Genomic DNA, 18,876 nt, shown 5'->3' with positions numbered 1-18,876 from the left:
TTGGGTGAAACCTGTATTTTGTCATCAGCCAACAGGTTGCAGCATGAAAGACTTGACAGGTAATGGGGCGTTTGACTGAAAACATGAGGAATGCCTGGCATGAGAAATGCCAGCCTGTGAGGAGGCTTTGAGGAAGACCACTATGCAGCTGATGTTCATTGAGTTTTTCTCCAAGTACTCAGGCAATACAGCTTATATGCCAGCACTGGGAAAATATGGTTCAAAACTGACTTTAACTGAGAGATTTATAGGCAAGGTGGTTATCTTGTGGACACATTATGTTATGTTGAATGGTCTGAATTACACTGTGCTGAAAGAGCTGGATAATAGTCATGACGTTAATAAGTATTGTTTGGAGACACCAGCCACATCTCCTGGAAGTGGCATAGAGGCCGAGGCTGTTTTCTGGCCCAACAAGGATCTCCAGCAGTAGAGAATTAACTCAGAAAGAGAGTTAACCCAGGATATGCTCCAAATCTGAAGCACAGATTAGGTGATATGATAAAAGTTCTATCATACAACAATTCAAAGCAGTATCTGCTGCTGAAAAACTTTATCCTAGCTGACAAATGCCCTATTATGGACTTTTCAACAATTCTAGAGAAAATATCAATGCTATGACACAATTACAGCATTTTCTTTGCTTCTGGCATGCTGTAAATGTTCAAGTCAATTGGATGGGAATAAAGAAATATACTCAATACACTGTAATTACTTTTCCTTTCCCTGATTTACCAGCTCTTGATGGATCTTTCCCCTCCCCCCCATCACAATTATACTGAAAGCTTTCATTCTATTTTCTTTATCCTTTCTCTTGAGATTGTTTAAATATTAATGGATGAAATGTCTTTACGAGGAAATACAACCAAGTCTTCTAAGCAAAAGTAGCTGAATATCCTCCTTGTTTCACAAAAGTTTCACAAGAAGATTTATATCTTAGTTACTTAACTAATAGGTAGACAAAAAAGCTCAGATTAGGAAAGGAAAAAGAAAAACATCTTGTCATACTTTTAGTCAAATTGATTTGCTGCCATTTATTCAGAATACCAATGCCTTGGAGAGTTTAATCTGGCTCCATTATAATGAGCCTTGTAACTACTGAAGTCTGTTATGTATTAACTCTTCATTTCCTGTAGCTTGTTGCATGTTCATTCTCTTAAGATATAATTAGTTCCTTCCACATTTTTAATGTAGAGTCCTTGTTCTTTTTTTGTTTTTTTTTTTTCTTTTTTCTCTTTTTTCTTTTTTTTCTTTTCTTTTTTCCTTTTTTTTCTTTTTTTCTTTTTTCTTTTTTTTTTTTTTTTTTTAAGTGCCACAGCCCAGAATCTCCCTAATGAGAGAAAAGGCCTAGTTCTTTACATCAGTGGAATTTACCTAGAAGGTAGCTTGGTGTTGAGCCACATTGTCGTCTTTAAGGCAAACCTTTATGGCAATTGGAGCTGCAGTCCTCCATCCTAGCAGAAAATCTAGCTATCAATTATATTTTCAGACATGATTTCTCACAGCCATACAAATTATATTAACATTTTTAATAAATTAATTATATTTTTCATTGTGTCCCATACAAATCATAGACCCAGACAAAACAATAAAATGCACCTTCCCATCCCTTCATTCTTCTCCAGTCCTGAACCAGACTTCAGGGTTTTTCCTTTCTTGCAGTGACCCCTTGTCACACACAGGGCATTTCTTTCAAATCACAGCGCCTCTGATTATTCTCCCTTTCTGAAACACACAGACTTTCTGTCTGAATACTCTGTCCTGTGTATCAGGATGAAGCCATGAGCAAAACCCTTGTCAAGCTGTTACTGTCCCCACCAGACCTGCTGCTTAGTTACCAGCTAGCCATGGCACTCACTTGGTCTGGTCATGTCCCTGCCCAGAGATTTAAACAGAAGTATTTTAGATATTCACAAGCATCTGCCGTTAGTCATGTGTCCCTGCTTCCAGGAATTTCAATCCAAGATGAAGGCAAAACATTTACAGAAATTGCAGGCTAATCTAGTAATCAAAATAGCATTTGCAGTTCATAACTTCAGCTGAAAATACCACTGTGAACAGGGCATGTATTGCAAAATTGCCATGCAGACAGATATGTTGACTGTGTTCTTCAGCCTGGATAGAACAGAAATGTGCTAAAAATGTGCTTTTCTCAGTGTCCATGTGAAATGATGCAGGTCAGATCTGTCACAACAGGCAGATTATTTTGAACATTGCAGGCTTCTGATCACTAAGGAAGCTCCTAAAGTCTGGGGAGACCCCAGGTGACTGGCCCTTTTCTTCCACCTTCTGGCCTGCCAGAACTGCTGTATGCACCAGGGAACCACCTGGCACTTCAGCTTCATCACAAACTTTGCCCTCTCTACCTCCCACTGAAACCTGATCTTTAGCACTCTTGAAGCACTTGGCCCTACCAGCTCCTGCAGCTCCCAGGGGGAGAGGAGAGCTTCATTGGGAAACTAGCATAACTTAGGAAAAGAATAAAGAAAGAACTATTTATTTTTAAGAACTTTCCAAGTTGGGGGTAGGAGGGAGAGCTTTAGCATTGGCCATTAGCCCTGGTCACCTATCTTGTCACAGTCACCCACTGTGTCCACTCTTGTGCCATGGTCATTAACCAGCATAACACACATTAACCTCTTTAGACAGGGCTGAGCCCCTTCTCCAGCTCCACAGCTAGTATCAGGCTTCTCAGATGAAATTTGTGCATGTTTTATGAAGGATAAAGTTGTGAAGGGCAGACCAGATAGTTCTTGGGCAAGACAGCATGACAGAATGGGCAGAAAGAAAGGACGGGGGTGGTGACCATAACCCCTACTTCATCTTGCACTTTTGATACCACTCACGATCACTGACTCTCTTCCTTACCTTTTACTATCACTATCACTATCACTATCACTATCACTATCACTATCACTAATACTAATACTAATACTAATACTAATACTAATACTAATACTAATAATTATTACTAAATAAAAAATAAATAAAAATAATTACTAATAGTAATAGTAATAGTAATAGTAATAGTAATTGAATTAACTATTATTAGTAGTAATAGTAATAGTAATAATAATAATTTTCCTTCTGTCTAGGCTACATTTCTCTGTGTTTTTTGTTGTTGTTGTTGTTGTTTTTGTTTTCGTTTTTTTGTAAAACATAAAGAAAACTCACATTCTGCATTGGCTATCGACAGCTCAGTTAGTGCTTTTCCTCACCCACATATTAAATTGTGTAAAAACTCTATGCAAAATTAGAAGTTTATTTGCTCTTTTGTCAGATAAAAACCTACCTACCCTTTAGGGCTCATCTTTGATAGTGTTTTCTTGTATGTCCTCATGTTTAATGTTTTTTTTCAATTTCAGTGTCAGGGTGTACCTATGAGTGTATGTGTGTGTGAGTCAAAAGAAATGGAAGACCCTTTTACAGCCTGACTGAAATGTTTTCTTTCAGTGTTACAAGGAGTAAGAAGAGGAAATCACCTCTTCAGCAAGTTGTATGTGCCAGATGCCAACCTGTGACACACTGACAACAGCACTTGGTGCAGGCAGTGCCCTGAAGTGCAGATGGGTGGGAAGACCTGGTCTTCCTAAGGAATCTGATGGCACAGAGTCCACTGCACTGCCTATCCAAAACCAGGGTTATTCAGCATGAACACAGGGCTTGCTGGTGATCCTCCACGTTGAAAATATTGCAAACAGATGGCAGGAAAAGTGTTCTGCACAACACCCCAATACGGCTGTAAAATTGTAATCTTTGCAGAAAATTATTGTTTTATTTATCTAAATAAATATCCTTCTTTTACTGATCTCAGTCCCTTTAAACTGCCAACCAATACTTGGAAGTCCATACAAGATGGCCCTTGTTTGTTTTTTTTCCCCTCAAAGTTTAAGTTCTTTACTTATAAAAGGTTGAGAGAAATTGCTTTAGTGATACAAATGTATCACATTAAAAATGGTTATTAGCCTGTGTGACCAAAAAGAATAGGACTTGTTTCTGTTTCCAAAGCTCAAAATTATTGTGTGCATTTTATTTTGTTTTTGTTTTTAATTAAAACTCTAGTACAGTGTCTTTTGTGTTTGTGGTAATTATTATGAACTTTGTATCCCAAAGGAGAAACGTGTAAATAGTTCACTCTTTTGTGGCTATTTGTTCCTGCCATTAGCTCAGGAAATGTGTTTTCCAAGCTCTGCATTAGTTTAGCCAACTGGTGACAAAAGTAGTCATTTGTGTTAACACAAGCAGAGCAGAGTTAAGCAACACAACAGACTACATGTCTTAGTAACATAACATGACCATCTGAGGAAACAGTAATTGTACAAAATGTTTTGTCTTCAGCGTATTCTTTATTATTTATGTGCCAGTTGTCAATGTGGATGTAGAATGTTTTATAAATCATTGACAGCTGTCATTGGAAACTTCTTCATTTTGAGGACTTTTCAGTCTGTCCTGCTGAAAGTCCACAAGAAGGCTACTCTCAACTTACACCATAATGAGCATGAGGATTTAGGTTCTATGCAAACATACATTGTGTTATCTGCTTTGGATTTGAAGGATCCACTACAAAGCCTGGAAGGACTGATAAAACTCTGACCACAGCCAGCAACAAAGCTCACAAGCAGCAATGCTGAGTAGCACCTAACAGCCATCAGAGAGGAAAATAGATGGACTGGAATAGATCAAGTGGCTGAGGGATCTGGGGTTGTTCAGTCTGGGAAAGAGAAGGCTCAGGGGAGACCTTATTGCTCTCTCCAACTACCTGAAAGGAAAGTGTGGGGAGCTGGGGGTCAGCCTCTTCTCACAGGTAACTAGTCTAGAGGGAATGGCCTCAAGTTGTGCCAGGGGAGGTTCAGGTTGGAAATGAGGAGACATTTCTGCTCAGAAAGAGCAGCCAGGCATTGGGACGGGTTGCCCAGGGAGGTGGTGGAGTCACCGCCCCTGGGGGTGTTCAAGGAGAGGTTGGACATGGTACTTAGGGACAGGGTTTAGTGGGTGGCATTGGCAGTAGGGTGATGGTTGGACCAGATGATCTTGGAGGTCTTTTCCAACCTTAATGATTCTATGATTCTAAATGCAATCTGTAGGGCAGCATGGCACAGGTGTTCATGGCCTACCAATTCAATGATTTTGGAGAGGCCTGTGGTATGACTAAGTCCCAGCTTGCTGGGCACGGACATAGATGTGCTCCCTTGCACCCACACTATGCTGAAAGGCTCTTATGGGACTCTGGAGGAGCTGACAGCCATCAACCTCTCTTCCTGTCCATTCCCCACCTCCAGCTCTCTCCACCTCTGCTCCCTCCCCAGATACTTTCCCCAAATTCTTCTCCCCTGGGGACTTTGGTGCTGCTTCTTCTTCTGCCTCTGCTGCCAGCCTCCAGTCTTAGCTGTTCCCTACAGAAAAACCTGTCTGAGTTTGGGCTGGCAGCAACTGCATCCCTGCCCCACACCATGCCAGCTCAGCTCTGGCAGAGCCTGTGCCCTGTGTGCCAGGCAGCTTCTGCATCCCCTGTGTGCCTTGGAAGGGCATTTCTGTGGTGCTTCCCATGTTTATATCAGGAGCTGGCATGTCCAACAGACACCCCAGATAATCTGTCCACACATTATTTACAATGGCTGGTATACACTATCTCTTAATAATAATAATAATAATGAATTAAACAAACAAGCAATATAGGAAAGTACAGGTCCAGGGATAGACCCCTGCAGCATTCTTCTTCCTACCAGCATCCATGTGGAGTATGGCCTGCTAACCACTGCCCACTGAGCCTGACCACCCAATCGTTTTTTTACCCATCTAGCTGTCCATCCATCCAGACTGTTATGTCGAACATGAATGTTTGAAGGACTCAATGGTTGGAAGATAGAGCATATGCTTCTCCAACATTCAGTTTGTGAACATCTTAAGAACTGCCATGTGAGTTTTTCGATCCTTTGTACATGTTAGCTCCAGAGCCTTTAAGAACATGTCATTTCCTTGTCTTGAATATGGCTCACATGAATCTGGCATTGCAAAAACACAGACAGCATAAAAATATTACATTGTAAATACACTAAACAATGGCTATTTCACTGATTATTTAATATCACACTTTAGATGACAGTTTTCTCTCTGACTGTTATCATTTACTTCTAATGTTTGTATTTTCTGTAATGAATCCAGAACGTGTGAATGAGGGAAACTAGAACTATTCAGTCCCTCACAAAATACTGGTCTTCATAATTGTGTGCTAGGGAAATTAGATATTTGGAAACTAGAGACAAGTAAGGCTTGGCTGGTTTTGTGCTGCCCTGGCAATACAAGCATGGTTTTGCTGGCCAGTGCTCTGACTGCTTTGGTCTATTCTGAATCTCTCCTTAAAAGTTGAAAAAATTTGAGTGGTTTTAGCACCAAACATTGTAACAGAAAAACATTAAAAATAGCAAGGGATGTTGTCAAGAGTTTATTTGCAAACTCTTTGCTAACTTTTAGAACCCAAAGATATTGCTAGACAAACAAGTATGTTAAAATACAGATAAAGCTGCTCTTCAGCAAGATAAGGGAAAAATGAAACACAGAGCCCAAATCACCTATTCTCAGCCTAAAAAAATTAGAGTTGAGCTAACTCTTGGAAGAGTACCATGTTGACTGTTACTGCTGTATCACTGAGACATTCAGAAATACTTAATGCTTCCAAGCAATTACGATGTGAAGGAAAAATATTTTAAAAATGGGTCTTTAAAAAAATCACAGAATCAGAGTACTTGAGGCTGGCAGGCACCTCTGGACATCTAGCCCCTCTGCTCAACAGGGTCAGCTACTGCAAGTTGCTCAGGGCCACATCCAGTCAGGGTTTGAATATCTCCAACAATTAAGACTCCACAGCCTCTCTGCCAGTGTTGGACTACCCAATAGTAGAAATGTCTTTTCTTATGCTGAAATAGAATTTTCTTCACTTCAGTTTGTGTCCATTGCCTCCTTTCCTGTCACTGGGCACCACTGAAAAGAGCCTGGCTTCTCTCCTTTGCACCCTCCCTTCAGGTATTTACACACACTGGTGAGATTGTCCCTGAACATCCTTTTCTCCAGGCTAAACAGCCCCAGGTCTCCCAGCATCTCCTTGTATCACAAAGGCTCTAGTCCCTTAATCATTTTTGTGACCCTTCAGTGGGCTTGTTCAAGTACACGTCTCTCTCATGCTGGGGAGCCCAACACTGGACACAGCACTTCCAGATGGGTCTCACCAGAGCTGAGCAGAGGGAAAGGATCATCCCCCTTGACCTGCTGGCAATGTTCTGCCTAATGCAGCCCAGGGTACATTGGCTTTCTTGCTGCAAGGGCACATTGCTGGCTTATGGTCAACCTCTTGTCCATGCTCCCAGGACTTTCTCTGCAAAGCTGTTTCCCAGCCAGTTGGCCCCCAGCCTATGTTGGTACATGAAAATCCTTTTCATCTACTCTGGGGATAAATAATAAGGTCAACATTCAAAAGAACTTTGTCACCTTGGAACAATTAGGAGGAGTTTACATACCCATGGCCCCAAGAGCCCTTACAGTACTGCCTTCAGGTCCTGAGAGGCTACAGGAGTGGGGCTCTTTTCATCTTCCTTCACATCTCTGCATGTGAGCTTGCCACCCACAATTTGCTTTATGGACAATATGCATGTCTAGGGTACAGTTAGTCCTGACTACTTTACTAAGAAATGGGTTATATGGCACAGCTGCTTGTGTCCTTCCAACTGCTGTAAGGGGAATCTAGGTGAATCCTTGGGTCAGATGAATCCATCCCTTGGTCTCCATGATTTCGCAGCAAAATACAGGACACCAGATGATGATGTCCTTTTTCTTTGTTTTTCATTTTTATGCAAAGGACATGGCTGTGAGAAGCTGAGTCCCACAGAATTGCCTCAGGGCTGCAGGTACTCGTGCCCAGGAAAGTCAGAAAGATTTAAAAAATACTGCTACTTCTTCAGAGCCAAGCTTTCTTCCTATGCTTGATGTGCTGACTCCAAAACCCTTTCACAACAAAGAGTATGGCTCTGGGATTTCATCTCTGCAGGGAGGAGATAAGGATATTTGGATGCTGAAAGGGGTTATTTGCATATTTCAAGTTACTTTATTTCAAGTTACTATCCAAATACCAGTCTCCAGGTTTGTAATGGTCATTTTTAGTAACGTTATTGCTTTGTGATGCTCTGCACTTCCTTCGCTGTCTCATTTCATTGCTACTGTAACATGTCTGGGAACAACAAGCAAACCAACTCCAGTTTTTTCTATGCATTTAAAAAATAAAATAAAATAAATTGTAAACATCGTTGTTGCTAAATGAAGTTGTGCCTTCCTGTACAAGTGCTTCCATAAATACATGTTTTGTACCATTACTAAGAAAAAACCTTCAAATTCTGACTATTCTAATAAAGCGCTTGTATTACTGAAGCTAAAGGTACAAGAATGACTAAACTTGCTGAACCAAGGCAGAGTCAGATTTTTTTTTCCTGGAATATGTATGATACACTCATCATTGCAAAACCTTATGGTCAGGTTAAGCCTCCAGCAGTGGCATTCCCCTTCAGAAAGTGGAAGTTCCTTGCACATAAAAAAAGCTGTAATGACTGAGGCTGCAGGATGTACAACAACTGCAGATTATCACAGCAGCCAGTTGCGAGTGAAACAAAAGTGACTTCTGAATCACCAAGGGTACCAAGCTGTGTCTGCTGCTACATCAAAACCATAGTTGATGTCTCTTGTTTCTTTTTCAGGTCCTGTCTAGGAGACAGCGAAATTCCTGTTATACACTTGACTTGCTGCCTGAACATTGTAATGGCAGTTTTTTTTTCTGTCTTTGACTACTAGCAGAAAACATGCTGCTCTCTGTCAGAGAAAATATCACCAAAATCAATGGATCTTGCCCATGTGTTTCTAAACTCTCCGTGGGTTTCACGTTCATGGCATCTGATCAATGAATTTCCCATAAGGACTAAGCATAGAAGATAATGATAGAAAAGACAGGTCAGAAAGGCCTAACTTTTAACCAATCTCACTTAAATGCTTAAACTTATGCTTCTTATGTGCGAGGCACAGCAGACACAAACAGATAAGCCAGTAATGCACCAGTGAGGCTGCTCAGCAGGAGCAAGACACTACTTGACCACACAGCCCTCAGCATGCAGACACATCATGCGAAGTTCCAGCTGAGGCTGCAGGGATCCCCTCTGCCAGGAGAACACCACCTCCCAGGGCAGCTAGGTTCTCACCACGTTTCTCACTTAGCATAGTGGCCAGAATGGCTCACCTTCACACCCACAAAAACCCACCCCCTTAGCCAAATGCTATGTCTAACTAAATTCTTGGGAGTGGTTCTTTCAGTGGGAAAATGCTGTGTCCTACTTTGGCAGTGCTGCTTTTCTGCTCTTCTGCTCCAAGCTTCCCTGCCAGCCCCCTGCCTACCCTGAGACACCCCACTCAAATGGGCACGGTTCAGCTTGGGAAGATGGATGAAACCAGAGTGCACAATGATGCAGCTGGAGACCATCTGCTCTCAGCCATGGGACCTACAGATGTGTACGCACATGTTGCTACAAAGCACAGAACTAGCAATTGTGTGTGTTTTGTGAGGCTGGAGCTGAGAATGGGAACAATTAAATAAGCATAGAGGCAGAAGTAACTACAGCATTTGTCAAAGCAGTGCCTAGAGCACAGGTCTCCACAGCTGTGTAGCAGTGCTGTGACCTGGTGCTTCTCTCTGGCCAGTGAATATCTGATTGTTACACGCAGAACAGAGGGCACTTAACTGAACAGGTAGGATATTCTGAAAATTCTTCCCAATTTGTGCTCCTCTGGAAATGTACCCAGAGTATTGGCTACTTTGTGGATTCAGGTAGGACTTAGGCAGCAGTGAGCACGCCTAACTAAATTTTCAGATGCCGATGAAAATTTAATGATTGAAACATGACCGACCACCTCTGATCAGACAGGTTAGCTGTTAGCAGTTGCATAATGGAGGATTTGGTGTCTACAGATGCAGTTAACAGAGGCTAAGGCTGGGTGTGCACCAAGGATCTATTCTATTACTAAGGAGGTATGTGAGCTGCTCCAGCTGAGCAGCTTCAAAGTGTGGTGTTTGAAACCAGCACAGGTCCCTGACACAGCACTGAAATCCAAGCCCAGACCTGCTCTAAGGTCCATGGTGCTGCCAGGGGAGGTGTCTCCTCCCTACTCTCACCCTGTGCCCTTGTATTCCCAACTCCATCCTCTACAAGTCTGGGTCTATACTAATACATGTTTACTGGATCAGAGAACTTAATGAAAGCTAATCCTGGTCATGCTACAGCTTACTTTTAGAGGCAGTGTGGATGTTGCTCAGCCTAACCTACATGAAATCCCACACAGACCTGCACGCTGCACTTTGAGCAAAAAGGTGTTCTTTAAATCCCTCAAACCCAGTAAAGAGTGGGTAAAACTGATATAAATTATTTAAAAGGGTCACATGCTGAAGTGTGAATAAGTCTGAATATGTAGACTTAGTTTTCCCTGATAGTGCAATATAGAGAAGGGAATTTGAAGGTTGCTCACATGAGCTCCTTTTGCCAGTCCTTTTCTCAGATCTATGCTCAGGTATTTATTTATAAGACCTCTTCTGTGCTGATTTTGCTCCTTTTAACTTATAAGAAAGACTTAGCTCTAATTTAAAGGGAACTAAATAATGTCTGTACAGCACAGTACTCCAGATAAACATAAAAATACTAGAGTATAGGTAAAAGCCAAAGTAAGCTTTACTAGCAGGGTCAGAACATGACTTTGAGTGGCATTTATCTGCTAATTATCCCTTAATGGTTGTGTCTGACAAATAACACCATGAGAGGAACTTAAAAAATGTCTCTGTTGATAGCTCTGACAACTCTGGTGGAAGATAGAGATCTGTCTAGGATGAGTCAAAGGTAGGGCATGACAAACATCACAGAGACAAGGACTTGGTTTCAGATATTTCTCTGGGTCTACAGAGAAACACCAGTTATGGAAGTGTTACATTTTGTCTGACCCTGACACTGTAGGAAGACAAGCTTTCACAGATTGGGGAGGGATTATAAATCTTTATCCCCTTGCCTTAAAACACAATAGCTGGCTCAGCAAGGCAATCTTCACATTTTTGGTCTGCCTGCAGAACATGTTTAGCTGCACAACATAGCTGTGGTTTTCCTTCCTATTAAAACCAGGATATAATGTATTCAGCTATTACATTCCTTTATTTTTGTTATGTAAATGCACAATAATACTCAGTATTACAAGAGGCTGCCCCCAGCCTATGGCACAAAGCTCTGTGTTACCCAGAAACCTTCCCATTGGTATGAAGGAGAGCTCCCAGCCCTGCCACTTCGCAAAGCCTCCTGCGTGGCAGCAGCTGTCTGCCACCCACCACCTCAGTGCCAAGCACAGGGTGCTCTCACAGCCCTGGAGGGGCTGGTGACAGTCATTCCTTAAGCCAGACACATTTTACATGAAATGTGGGTATGGGAGATAAGCCATGGCTTTAGGCTCTTCAGTTTTGAAGGAGCTGGAATCTTGCTCCAGTTCACTTTATAGCAATTTTTGTGTTCATGTCTGATTTAGCAAGGCTGGAAATCATGATTTATAAGCATGAGAGGAGAGGATGTGGAGCAAATTCCTGTAATCTTAGGGCCTGGTGCCTCAGGACTTCAAAGGCTGTGATATTTTGGGTGTTTTCTCCAAGTTGCCCGGTTCCTTCAGGTTATGGGGGCATTTGCCCACGAGTTTTGTGGAGTAACTCCTGAGTGTTCATACGTTTATTTTTTCCCCTGGTCTTCAGCATTTACAGCACAGGCACTTTCTCTTAAAGCATAATGTTGGTCTTACATTGTCTAAACAGAAAAAAAAAAAAAAAAAGCACATCTGCTTCTGCTGATGCTTTTGGTTTTGCTCAACTTTCACTGGAACAGGCAGTACATCCCCAGACTACAGCACATGGACATCAGGGAACAGCTACATGTGGCCCTGTAATACCACATTGCTGCTGCTAGTAACAGGCCAGGAGCTCTGAGGCAAGTCTGCAAGGCCTTCGGGCTGCTGCTTGTTAGGCTTGCTCTGTCTGAACTCCTCCTCACCTGACTGCAGCTCTGGTTTACTTGGTTTGCTGCAGATCTGGGCATAACATGGGGCTGCAGGCCAGTGAAGAGAGAAGGAAGGTGCAAAAGTGTGTTAGCAATTGTACACAAAAGACCCCAGGAGAGAGGAAGAAGAAACCCTCAACACAAACGTCCCACTCCAGAATGCACTTCAGAAGCTGGAAACTCCTCCACCCACACCAGAATGAAACAGCCCACCTTAGAGGAGCAGGGGAAGGGTGAGCATAACTTAGGGAAAAGGAATAGAAAATAAGAAGTGTGTATATAACAATTTTTAATCGGGTTCTATTTTGGGGAAGCACTCTTTAAGCACTGAGGTGAGGTACCCAGAAAAGCGCTGTGCTCTGAGGTGCAGCTATACTACTATTATTGTTATTAATATGATTATTCTCTTTTTTTGTAGATTGGGAACTGAGGTTCACAGGATTGTGTTTAGTGTACTTAGATATGACTTCAGTGACTTCTCTATGATTTTGCAAGGAGTCTGTGAGAGGCAGGCATCCCAGAAGGGTCACTGAGTCCAGTCCTTCCAGTCACAGGCACCAAATCATATAACCCCTCTGAAACCTCTCATGGTCTATACACATCGAATTGCTTCTCTGCTTACAGAAAAACAAAGCAGTTATCCTTCCCTCCTGACACAGTGTTTCAGATGTTTCACTGAGTGACTGTGCATTCCAACTTGCTATTCATTTTATTAATATTATAAAAGATATTCATGGTAGTAAAGAAACAAGTGAACAACATTTTAAATTGCTACTGTACCGTATCCAGAAATCTCATGTCTCTTGTCTCAGCCTTAACAATTCACAAATGCATCAAATTCCTTTTTAGGTCCCAGTAGCCACAAACAGTCCTATTGATTTCCATTGTATTTGTGAGGTCTGGAGCCAAGGTTTTAGTGCAAGACTGTGTCTGAGATGTTTTCTGGAAATACCACGAGTGGTTTTACAGTCTACCAGCATCCAGAGGCAGTGTGGAGATGCTTTCATTACTGCTTCAGTGGGTAAAGAGAAGACTATTGCCCAGGGCAATCAAGCCAGTCCTGGCTTTTTCTCCTGCAACTTCAGTTCAGAGTTCACTGAGGGAACTTGCTAAGAAAAGTTTCTGAAATCAGCTTTAGTCATCTAAACAAGATGAGATAGAGACAAAATCCTCTTCACAGTAAGTAAAAGCACTCATTTGTTAGAATTTTCAGTGTTGAAAGCAGTGATTTGGCATTTGCCTTCTGACCAGAGCTTTGAGGCAATTAAGGTCAGGTAGCTGCTGCTGTTACAGCCTGGATTTTTATCAGCCTGAAAAATGTTGAACTGTCATGAGCTGAATGTCCATACCATCACTGCATCTCTGAGTTTTTTGATCCCCAGAACCTTGGAAGTTAAAACCAGAGATTAAATCCCATCCAGTACTAAATGTGTTGTACGCAGTCACTCTTGCCTCATAGGTTGAGAAGACACTGCTGAGAAGTGAAATTGGTTGCTGCAATTAGCAGAGTGATTGTGAAAAAATTGCAGCATCTTAACATCAGAGGTTTGTACATCTTAGGATTTAACTCTGTGTGCAAGACAAACAAGAGAGCAGAACCTAATGCAGCCTGAGCAGACTACAAAATTTTCTCTTTAATCTTCCACTTTAATTTTACCTCCATGAATTCACATGGGTCACATATGTAAGAAGTATGGTTTTTTTAATGTTAATATGGAATTTTCTTACAAGAAAAAGGTCAAAAAGTAAAACTGTGTAGTTTGTTGGTCACATAGGAAGGATGAGTGTGGCAGTGATGCACCTTATATGAAGGGAAAGATGTTGTCAGAGCTGGAGGTTGAAGGAGAGGACAAGAGGACCCAGGAGAACAGGGTCACTTCACTCCATAGCCTGCTTGTACGCTGATCTCTTCCCTGTGCCTGTGTGTGCACATGCTTAACTTCTGTCTCTAAAATACGCTGTATGCTTAAAAATAATTCTGAATATCAGGGAAAGGTAGAATAGGGAGAAAAAAAAAAAAAAAAAAAAAAACACTTGGAGAGAGGATGGCCACATTACAGCCCAGCACTAGACAGTGCTCTATTTGAGATGGACAAAGCAGTGAAGCAGTGGGCACAGCAGTTCAGCAAAAGGCTTCTCAGGGAAGTGCTGTACCAGTTGACTGTCAGGCTGCAGCCACACTTTGCATCGAGCCCTGCACTTGAAGAGCAAACCAATACAACCCGAAACCCACCTCTGTCCCGCACATCCCATGCCTGGGAGGTGATGGCCGAGGCTGCCACAGCCAGGCAGGCCAGAGGCTGCAGCCTGCACGCAGCACTGTGCATGCTGCCGTGTGTCAGCTGCACTTCGTGTGAGCATCTAAAGTAGACCTCTCTATTTTTTGCTCTGAGTACACTGTGATCTGCGGTGGAATAAATTAATCTTTTGGTACAAAACCACTTTTATGCAAGGATGTGAAGGAGCACCTAAAAGATTTCTCCACAGGCAAGGCAGAGCCCTCAGAACCAATTAACAGGGAACACACTGTGCTGAAAAGTCTTCGTTTTCCATTTCCTGGGCCAGGGAAAGCAAAAAAATTCAGAGCGCCATTAAAATCGAAATTTAATGTAGGAAGCAAACCTTTTAACACAGGAAATGGGAGGATTTAGCAGAAATAAAGCCTTTTACATTTTTGTTTCCTGCCCCTCTTCGGTGCACGTGGTGTGAACCCGAGCCTGTTATCTCCCTCCTGCTTCCTGCAGCTCTAAAGGGACCTGGCTGACTCAGAGCCCAGACCCTGTGGTGCAGAAATTCCTCCCTATCAGTCACCCTCAGCTGACTGCTGCTGTTGGTGGCCCTGTCCCCAGCCAGCCTGCAGGGCAGCTGCCCCTCTCAGTGCAATGTTGTGTTTACTTTTGGTAAGTTCTGGGTAGATCCAGTGTTTTCTCGTATGTAATATATGGCACTCAACAGCTGTTGTCAACGCTGGTTTAATAGCAGGTAGTAAAACTTTTATGGAAGTGCTTTACCATGCTTTGCCCTAAACCAAAAGCACATGTAAGAGCTGCTCTTTGAACTTTGAATGTCAGCCAGCAATGGGATGTTACACCACTGCTCAGTCCGGCACATCCTTTCTTCACCCAGACTACATGCTGAGTCCTGCTCACCTTTCTGTTAAAACCTGAAGATAATCTTTAATTTAAATGAGTTTTATTAGAGGAAAAAACATTCAATAAAGTGTCTTTTTACATTGCTCATATGTAGATACTATATTATTTATATAATATTCTATATTGTATATACACATATATACATATACTTATATATATCCAAACCTTTGCATACTTTTTTCCATTCCCAAGTGACAAATCCTTAAAAGTCAATGGACAAATCCATCGGGTAAAATTTTAGCTGCATCAGTGAACAGGAATTTTGTTGTTGACTCTGATGATATAAGAATCCAAGACAGACATCTCCAGGGTGGGCTCCTCCAGTTGAAACAATAAATTGTTTTTAAAAAGGCAGTACAACTCCTGGGTTGGTTTTCTGTTTTTTTCAGCTTGTGCTGAAATCACAGAGGCTAGATTGCAAGTTCTAGTTCCTTCCTTACACAACATCTTTTCTACAAGCTGTTGCTCAAAGTTGTAAGTTTAGTTCAACTAAAGGTTAATAGCAGAACCAGAAGATGGCCAGACAGAGAAGAACAGACTGGAGAAAGAAAAAAAAAAAAAAAAAAGTCATTCTGTTTAATTTCAGCACTTCTAGAGAAGATATGCAATAATACTAATAAACCTGCACAAATCTACTCTCCAAGGCAACAATTATATTTGTTGCTTACTGACATATCTGCACAAACATGGTTTGGATGCCACAATCATTTCCCCTTCCTCTGAGTACACCGGAAAATAGATTAATGTGAAAATGGATGAGTATGTTTAGGCCACAGAACCCTTCTATGAAATTCCTACGTGAAACCACTGGTCTTCTCTCACACTGGAGGATATCTTCTAATACAACGTCTAGATTTGAAACACTCCCAGTGATGCTGAAAGCACCACATCTGTGGGTTAGTTGCATCATTAACTAATATTTTTCCAATGTTTTAGGAAAAAAAAAAAAAAATAGTGTAATTTCATTATGAGAAAGTGTCAAAAAACCTTAACATTTTGCCTTTGGTCTTTCTAAGCCTTTTCTGCAGGGCTGGAGGCCTTCCTTCTAGCAGAAGTTTTGCTACTGAGTAGGCCAGCTCTGAAAACTTGGAAGGGAAAGCCTGGAGTTGTTAGCATATGGAAAAAACTTTTGGAAACACAAATAATGTATTTCCCTCAGTGTGTTCCGGCTTTTGTTTTCTTCCAGTGTCTATTTGGTTGCATGTCTCTGGAGCAGCCTCGGGAGGCATGGCTCATCCTCTAAACTGTGCTGTGCATGTTGTTGTCACCTCCTTGCACACTTGCCTCTTGGTGTCCACAGGACTCCAAGAAACCTTTCTTATGTGTTCATTTTTTTCTTAAATGATGGCCTATATGGTGTTTTAGACTGCAGTCTGTGTTACGAAACTGGTCTCTCAAAATCAGGCCCAGCCTGCTGGTGTAGCAGTGATTTCTGCAGTCCTTACACAAGCCAGACCACCTTTAGCACAGCCCCATGTCCTCCTAGCACCAGATCTGCCAGTTTAGCCTGCATCAGCACCCTCCCCAGGCACATGTCCCACCGGTATTACTGGAACTGACATTAACAAGAGGAGATCTTAGCTGAAGTGACATTCTTTTCTTCATCATTTCTCTGGCTCAGATGACAACTTAAGAGTTTTGTCTCATTTTCAAGTGTATTGATGGTATACAGAGACTGGGTATGGCCTTCAAAACTGGGAGCCCATCAGGCATTAATGTCAAAATAAAATCAGGTTAGAAACTTCATTCATCACTGCTTTACTTTTGTGTTCCCTTTCTTCACAGAAGTACCCTTCTTCTGATAGAAGTGCTTGGCTCCTCAAGCTCATTGTCTCACACTCTGGAAAGGGGAATAAGTAACTGAATAGTAACTACGACTGGGACAAAATACAGTAGCAAGTTTCCCTGCTGAACACCATTCTCTTCAACTGGAATGAACATGTATCAGAGGGATAAAATAATATGATTTTAGGATTAAATCATAGTTGATAGTAAAAGGAAAAAAAAAAAAAAAAAAAAAAAGCAAGGTTAAATTGAAGATTAAAGAAGAGGTATGCTTTCTGACAACAGATATAGGCTGCTTATGTATGAGGACCTTGTGACTTGTAGAAGACGTGGAGTTTAGTCTAAATCAGAGGAAAGGAATCCCGTTTCTGTGTTGTGAGTGAGGTGGCCTGTGAGAGATGGCAGGGTTGGTGAAGTCTATTTTATTCAGCATCTGTTTAAATCCAAAATCCTCAGATCCAGGACCAGAACACAGCCATGCCTATCCACTCAGCCCACCCCTCATTCCTACTAGTCCATCTGTCTCTGCCTTAGCTGGGAAAGTCCTTTATCCACCATGTGCCTCAGAGCTGGCTTTGGGGACCCTTTCTGCTAGGTGAGAGATTTGGGTGTGAAGCTTCTCTGGAGCAGTCCCACATTTGGGACTAATGAAACTCAACATGCTTTTAAAATGAAACATGAGGCAGAAATAACTACCTGAAAGAAAGACTGCCCTCCTCTTTTTGGGAGAGAGCTTTCACCCTGCCCATCATGAACCCTTGCTATTTCACACATATCCAGACCTGTCTCTACTGTCTCTGCTGGGCTAGCTCAAGGCATCTCTTGCCCTGCAACCACTAAGGTTATTTTGGCTGCCATCCTGCAGCACTCAGTACATGTCTTCACCAGCCTTGGTCTGGAGGCTACAGCAGTGCTTCTTCTGTACTGGAGTGGTAGGCCTCAGTGAAAAATCCATTTAAGTGTATAGAGAGAATTAATGGGATTCAGTTGACTGGAGCTATTCCCTTTATAGTCAGCAACAAGAATGAGTACAACTAAGCTATGACCCATGCTCATCCTAACAGAGACATCTAAAATGTCAGACTGAGTTCTAAAAGTGCCAGTTCCACTGCCTGTAAAGGGAGGCCAGATTGAACAACCCAGCTGGCAGACTGATGAAATTAGGTAAGATGACCTAGATACATGCTAGACAGCAGAGCATCCTTAAACTTTAGTACCATGAGAGAGGGCATATCCAAGGTGAAGGCAGAGAAACAGTGTTGGGAGCTAGGGGGGGCTGTGGTAAATTTGCTGTTGTAATACATGCAGAATGTGTAACCCCAGGTTATGGATTTATGTGACCAATGCAGTGGTGAATGGGCAGGAGGAGAGCCCAATACTTAATGGGGATCAACAGCCACAAAATCTGTCTGGTGTCATTAGATGGGAAACCTGGACCACTCTCTTCTCATAGGAACGTCCATCAGAGGGAGATACCATGCTCCTATTATGTAGGATAACAGTGGGTAACGTATTTTCTCTCCCTGAGGAGTCCCAGTCTTCCATGGAAGTGGAATATTTGGCAGAGGGCACTTCTTAGATGCTGCACTGAGATGGCTGTGCTGGCTATAAGACAGTTCAGTGATGAATGAAAAATAATTAGAGCACAGGTCTTGTCCTGCAGCTCCCTGTGCCTCCATATCTCTCAAGAGCCAAAAAGTCCTTCCACCTCACTGCTGATTCATTAGTAATTTTTGGTACCTGCATTTTAATGTTTAGTGAGACATATAAACACTTCTAACAAACCCAGCCCTGGCTACACACTGATCACCATCTAACTGAGCCATGCCTGTCAT

General features: G+C 42.1%; 1 protein-coding gene across 1 annotated transcript in view; it reads left to right on the top strand.

The window, feature by feature from the left end:
- Positions 1-4,015, top strand: part of DPYS (dihydropyrimidinase) — a 70,746-nt gene extending 66,731 nt beyond the window's left edge. The window contains exon 10 of the mRNA XM_082754082.1: positions 3,454-4,015. The gene's annotated coding sequence lies outside the window, so the exon portion shown is untranslated. The remainder of the gene's footprint in view (positions 1-3,453) is intronic.
- Positions 4,016-18,876: the final 14,861 nt, after the last annotated feature.

This window comes from Aythya marila (genome assembly GCF_965140915.1).
Source record: "Aythya marila genome assembly, chromosome: 2".
Taxonomy (NCBI): Eukaryota; Metazoa; Chordata; class Aves; order Anseriformes; family Anatidae; genus Aythya; species Aythya marila.
The sequence above is the reverse complement of the archived record's forward strand: the minus strand, read 5'-3'. Positions and strand labels throughout refer to the sequence as shown.